Raw genomic sequence first — 7,547 nt, 5'->3', positions numbered from 1 at the left:
ATCACAAGGGAGGGAAGGCTAAACGAGACAGGAAGTCACACAACGTGACACATGACAAAGTAAAACAGGAATCCCAACATCCTGACAGTATGTTTCTGCAACCACAGATGTGTTGAAACTTCACGTCTTCATGTTGCAACTTTACATTTCTTTAAGTTTAATTTTCAGTTTGATCTGGTGACAGCGCTGTGGTGACTCTACACAGGTTAGGTTAAGGCACAAAAACCACTTGGGTTAGGGTTAGGATAAGATCTTGTTTTGGCTTAAGATACTTGTTTTTGAACCTCTTTAGACTTTTTCTCCTTCTCTATGCACTTTGGAAACAGGTGAAGTTGTGCCCTTTCCTCCCTGCTAAGTGGGCATAATGATACAAACCTGTTTTCACTCTCCCTGATTAAGCAGCTTCTCTCGGTTCCCTTGCAGAATTAACAACACACAACAGGGTGAACCCCTCAAACAAATTAAAACAATCTTGTGTTATTTATACAACCTAATAGATAATTTAGTGAATTAACTGAAACACTGGACTGAAATTTAACGAAACACAACCCACAAATAACTCCTTATGTTGAGGAACGGAAACAGAACGACGACAATACAGAGCAGCAGACAAGTAAAAATGTCAGAAGTGGAAGGACTGATAATACCAACAACAACAGAGCAAACTGAAGGAAGCAGCAGAGCAAATAACTTTCAAACTATGTAAGTTTGTACGTAGTTATTTAAGTTTCATGATTTGACACAGTATTTCAAATGTTTCTTTTGGATGAGAAAGAAAAATCATTCTGATCTCCATTTTTACTGGTGCACTGATACTGAACGTGACACACGCAGATTGGGTGGATAAATAAGGAGCACTGAAGAGAAACAAAAAAGCTTTAAAGTCAACTTTTGATTTGTATAAAACTGCAGGAAAAGATCACATGAACAGATTAGACTGTTTGGACAGATTAGTGCTCTTTGATAAAAGTTAGAAAAAGGATTTTATCAGTGAACAAAAACTGGGAGGAAAACAGAGCTGATCCTGCGTCATTCATTTTGCTTACGTCACTAATTGTGGCTTTTGGGACAAATTGCAGACTGCATGAGAATAACTGCATAAAAACGTGCCTCCAGGCGAGATCAGGTCATTGTCTGTCAGGGTAACAAATGGGGAATAAAACAATATGTAAATCACTTCTTGGATGTGGTAAATTCGTTAACAAATTCAGGGATGGAAAAATACGAAACACCAGGGGAGCTGCTCCCCAGGACAGAGGGAGGGCCGGCCTCAAAAAGGAGCTGGAGACAACTGCTATTTGAAAGTTATGAGTTCGTCATAGCTTAAATAACAAGCTGATAGGTGGGTGCTCAGAGCCGGCTAGAGAACTGGGTGCAGAGCCAGACCCTCTGGAGAATCATAGCAGATTCTGCTCTGATCCGGAGGGGAGACGGGATGAAAAGCGGATATATCTTTGCTCCTGTTTAATCAACCTGACTGCATCAGTGATCCGCAGAGGTGACCTCCACTGATGGGTGTCAACGTACTGCAATGTTGACTGCCGACTGGAGCTGCAGGGTAAATGTACTTTACTTCATACAGAGAGGAGAGGGGGAAAGAGGAGGTCATGTTTAAAAGCTTTATTCACGTTAAGTTTAGTCTTGTTCGCCAAAATCCCTCGTCTGGAAGTTGAAACGGGCGACCAAATCAAACAACACTACGTTACTTTTGGTAAACTTGTGGATTTCTCTGGGTTTGAACATTGTTGTAAACATTTGGGATAAAGTCAGTACACAACTCAACAAAATCAAATTCTTTAATGTAGATTACTGATATAGTTTATCTTTAAAGCAACTGTTACGACCAGGGCCTAGGGGCAACCCTAGCGCAACATGAAAATGAGACTCCCCTCATCCCATCCCCCAAGCACCACCAGCAGCAAAGCATTTTTAAAGGTTTTATTTAAAAAACACATCTCGCACACAGAACTGGGAAGAGCCGGCCTTCAAACTTCTTGCTTCGAGGCAGGAACCAATCAGCTCCCCTAACCCCAGGTGCCCTTAAAAATATCCAGTGTTGTGACTGGAACTGTGGTCGACCATACGACAGCCTTGTTGGCTGTAATAAGACAAACACTTTTTCCCCTCCACCTGCTGATTTGAACAGTCAGCTAATAAGCATATAATGTGAACATGATGTGCCACAAAAATGTTTGCAGAAACGTTACCTGCTAACATTATATCCTGGAGACTGGGCTGTACAACGTTTGCACCAGAGAAGCACGTGTCTGAAGATGGAAGTGAGTGGCAGTGGCCGCTGTGTACAGGGAACATTTACAATAGAGCCGATTAGCAAATGGATTTTCTTTTCAACGATAATACCAGGGAGCTATTTGAGACACACGGATAAAATCACATTTCTACACCCACAGAGAGACCATTTTGCCACAGTAGTAAGATGGGCATTAAACCACCAGCGGAGCTAAAGTGAATTTCGACAGTCGCTTGCCTTCATCGCCCACAGACTAAAAGACAGGAGGCGACAACCCTCCGCTTCTCATGACAACAGCTGCCCAGGAAGGCTAACCAGGAATGTAATCTTTCATTATGTTTCTCTCTGCGGGCTTGAGTGCTCACAAGTTCGTGTATAGTCGGTGTTTCGGCGCTCAGTCACGTGCAGCGCAAGCATACGTAGTTCACGGTGACACAAAAACCCACAGCTGAGCCTGGCTGAGTGTCCCTCTAAGTGCAACTGTACCCCATTGACGTCAGTGTTTCTCTTGAGTCAATAGAACTGTGAGTCAATGACAGTATTCACTCAGTATTTTAATTCCCTTCCTTTCAATACACTCAATCAATTTCATCCGACCTTTTTTCTTTTTGTCCCTGGAACGGTTTGCATGCTTTTCTCAGTTTATGAACTGAAAAACTGGGTTTTGTAAAGCTTTCAAACAGAGCTGTGTGGCAGGGTTAGGGCTGTGCTGCTTTCCTGCCAGATACTTGGTAAACTTGCACTTCAGAAACTCAATAAAATGAGCTTGAGGAAGTAAACAGAAGTAAACAAAATACTTTTATCTTTCCTCATGCATGAACAAAATAATCAATTTCCAACATTTTTACAGCACATTGTCATGGGACTGACAGCAGATGCCACAGGTTGATGTGTTTGTTCCTCACCGCTCCAATAAAACTAGCAGAAGTGACAGACGAACCCTTGGAAAAACTGTCTCGCATGCATTTCTCAGTTTGCTTCCCACAAATAATTGGCTTGTACTGTGTACTGTCGATTCTGCCTCCTGACATATGTGCGAGGTGTAAGGTTAACAGACTACAATACCCTGACACATTCTCCAGAGTTTGCTGTCAGGATCCAGAATCCATTGATCCATCAATGATTGCAAGCTGTCCTGGTCCGGAGGCAGCAAACAGAACAGAACCTTGTATTGTTTTGTTTATCTCTGTGTAAGAATTCTGACGGTTGGTTCCAGCTTCTGCCAGAGATTGTCAGACAGTAGTATGACGCCGTTGGTATCACGTGGTATCTGTGTTTGGCCAGCATCAACAGACCTGGTAGTTGCCAGTTTGCGCGAAAAAATAAATAAAGTTAGCTAGCGCTAGCAATGTTAGCGCCACAATGTTAGAGGTTGAATGTTCTTAAGAACACCATTAACAGTTGGTTCTTATGTTGGATTTGTTTGATTTTCATTAAAAAAAAAAACATTTCGCATTTAAATATTAGATTTTTTATAGTGTCATACACACCATTCTTGTTCAGACAGTGGACTCATGAACATTAACATTAGCAAGAGAGGCCTAGCCATTACTCTGGTGTTCTTCTGTTAAATTAAGTTAATTAATGCCTTGCTTTTGGGGTGATTTTTGTTGGACGACCACTCTTGGGGAGAGCAACAGTGGTGTTGAGTGTCACCGATTTCCTCAATCTCCCTGACAATGGGTTGTTGAAGGCCAAACTAAAATGTATTTCTTTAGTTGGAGCCTCTTTATCCAGTTTCAGGACTCTAAAGAGGATCTGTCCAAAGAATCTTAGGTCACAGTTTTTCAGAACCGGCCAGTGGCCTCAAACATTTTTAGTCTCAGTGTTTGACAGTTTGACAGTTTGACTGACTTTTTCTGTTCTGGTTCACTCCTCTCTGCTTTTTTCTGATCACACTGAACAACTTGCAGTGGGACTGGATTATTCTGCAACCCAGCACATCGGCCTGACCGCTTGAAGGAGAATTTAGAATAACAGATAAAATCAGGACATTCCCTTAATTGAGTAACATTTTCCTATTAACAAGAAATCAATCCTGTGCGATTGCACGCCTAAGATAATATAACTGTCAGAAGATGGGCTCCTTCCCACCAAAGCCCAAATGAGCCAATGATATTTAAACCTACTTTATGGTATTAGTATTTTCATGAGGAATGACAGTTTATAGATTTAGAAAAGAGTACAAGTTATAATCCTTTTCTTGGTAGCTAAAGACCCATGATTGCAATATGTCAAACATAGTCTTAGACCGTAAGAAAGAATTGTAACCTTTTCTTTCAGAGAACGACACAGAACATTTCCCCTGATTAAAAATCCAATAAAGCAATCTTTTGGTCTTTTCTTTCATTCTCTCTATCGTGTCTGTGCATAACATGAAAATCAACGGAGACCGTGACAGGCTGCACACTGTGTACAGAAAAATGCATTGAAGGCGATAGCAGCAAGTGGGAATGGAAGATTCGATTGCCCTTTTATTTCCACAGATCAATTTAAAAACTTTCTTGGTAATTTGTATGATTTCTGCGCTGCCTATGGATCCAGTCCTCATTCTCAAGATGGAACAGGAACAAACACAGGAAGAAAGAACGAAAAGGTAATCCAGGTAATTTTGCGTGGTGTCTGACAGAGGCTGAGGCATCATCATGGTGCATAACGATTACATTTCTATTCATAATATCGAGTGCCGTTTTTTTTTGGTAGGGAAAATTACACTGCTTTGTACACCTCGAAAAAAATGATATTTTTTTATTCCTTGTAATGTAATGTGGCTGTGGTACAAAACTTTCCTTACATGCTGAAGGATAGCAGCAGGGGAGAGAGTGCGTTTGGCACAAATACATTTGAAATGAATGCGTTGGGGAGAATTGGAGGAATAAGTGAGAATTCTCATGAATAAAGGAAAATAATTTGTAACTATTCATTCAAAGTGGCTCTGATGTTGAAGTCCCGTGGCTGCAAAGTCAGCTCATCCTCACTTAAAGGCCGGGCCGGCATTTTGAGACTTCGCTGTCCCCGCTGTGTTGCAAGTTTTCATTCACTTTAAAGTGAGTGAGCGCCTTCTCTTTGTTCCCCAGCAGCCAGAGATTCACTGCACAGTGAAATTATGGCTTTAGGAGAATGAAAAAGTTTATTAGCGATAAGACTGTGTGAAATTTTTTCCGTTTCACTGGGCCCTGTTCCCCAATATTGACAGTGTTATATTGTCTGGTTCATTGCTAATTTCAGTCCAGTGTTTTTGTTTATCCAGTGGAGTATAAATAAGCTTATAATAACACGCTTGTTTAATTTGATGCTTCAGTGAAATGGTGTCACATTGTTGTGCGTGGGATGTCAAAGTAAAACAGCTGCTTAGTCAGTGACATTGACAACAGGTTTGCTGCAGTAAATGACATTCAACTAAATTAGGTGTTAAACATGTATTAGTAAATAGTGATGCAGTTTTCCATTTAATGACGTACGTTCGCTTGACAAACTGCACGTCCTTTTGCTTCCACAACCAAGGGCTTTAAAGAGGCCACTGACAACAGACTAAAAAGTGAAAAGGAGCTGTGCAGTTTTTTTTAATCCATGTTTCCGCCCTCAGGCCTTCTTCAAAATCAAGGATAATGGATGGATACTATGATGTTTACATGCAGAGCTTTAAAGATGATACACATCACATGACACTGTGCAAGTGGAGAGTGACTGAATAAATCCAACATCAGTCTTTTGATAATCATTTTGTTGTATTCAGATGCCTCTGTCTGTCTGTCCTCTGTCACCCTATACCTACCTGCGCAATGGGAGGTTACAGTTAGGTGAGGCTGGCTGGGAATGGCAGCTTGTCGTGAGGCTGCAGTTTATTATTTTACTTACTCTTGCCTTTCAACCTGCAGCTTCAACATCCCTTTTAAATGTGTATGGTGCCAATCAACCTCATCTACCCTTGATATGGGGTGACAGCCCAACAGATGGTCAATTTTTGAAAATGGCTGCTCAGCCTGTGAGATGATGGTGTTGCATGTCTCATTCATAACTGCTGCTGTATTGTTGACTCTGCGCAGACAGTTCCACTTTTACATTTCTAATGGGACATCTGGTGGCTTCGAGTCTTTGTGTTGGCCCCGTGAGCCGAAAACCCCCCAAAACAAGCCAAAAATTCATTACTGCACTTTGACTGCTTAGTGACTGTGGCTTTGCCCAGACTGCAGTAATCTGTGGGCAGCTGAACTCATCAGAGCCCTCACTGCACTCTCTGCCAAACAAAGAAAGCTAACTAAACAGCCAAAATTAGGGGTACATCAAGCTAAAGCTGGTGAGATAGCCACAGCTTCCCGTAGCTAAAACTGAAGCTAGACTAGATTTTCCCAGAACTTTAATCTATCTTAGAAATGACCCATTTTGAAAAACAGATATTGGTTTGTTATTCTACATAAACATGACTAAATGAGAAAGTTAGCAAACATTAAATACAACCATGTTGGCGAATATAAAAAATTATTAAACCTCCTGCTAAAGCTTACGTAACAAACTTAGTTATGATCTGCAACTACTAGCTAAGTTATAATCTACAACTAAAGCTTTTCCCTCAAATTAAACGGGTATTTTGTGAGTCTTTGCTGTTTTTTGAGTGTGGACCTAAAGAGCCATTCTGCCTTCATACATTTTCCCTTGAATATAATCATAGTGTCCTGGCCAGGCAGGTGGTTGTCTCCTCTTTCTCCCCGCCAGTCACCTCAAAAAAGCGTCCCCACTGGAGAGGAAGTGGTCCTGATTCTAGTAGGTGTGTCCTCTAACCCCCCTCACATCACAATATCATGGAACTGTCAAACCAGTCCAATATGACCAGACCATTAAACCATCCCAGCACAAGGGCTATCTCTACTGTCAGCTCTGCCTTGTCACTGGAAGAAATGATTTCGGGTTTCTGCTGACTATGTTCTTGTGATGACATTTTTACCCTGCACTAAAGTGTCAATGTCGGGACTTTCCAGGCCCGAGCACGGAAAGCTTCAACAATCTTTCCTGTCTCCGGTTATTTCCCTTCACCCTGTCCTCCTCCAATTTGTTCAGCTTCTTGTGTGACACTTTTGGGTTTAATCAGGGCCACTTCGGACACACAAACCAATACAATTCTTTACCAATGAAATGTTTATTGACCTGCATATTACACACAGAATTAAAAACTATTATTAATGAATATATGAATGAATGGATGAATACATTTTTAATCATTCATGGGGAAAATAACATATTTGAAAGCCCATTTGCTAACGTTAGCATTCAACCACTTCCTAGCTTACATTAATGGTTT

This window comes from Pagrus pagrus (genome assembly GCF_965226575.1).
Source record: "Pagrus pagrus genome assembly, chromosome: 9".
Classification (NCBI taxonomy): Eukaryota; Metazoa; Chordata; class Actinopteri; order Spariformes; family Sparidae; genus Pagrus; species Pagrus pagrus.
This window is presented reverse-complemented; position numbering follows the sequence as displayed.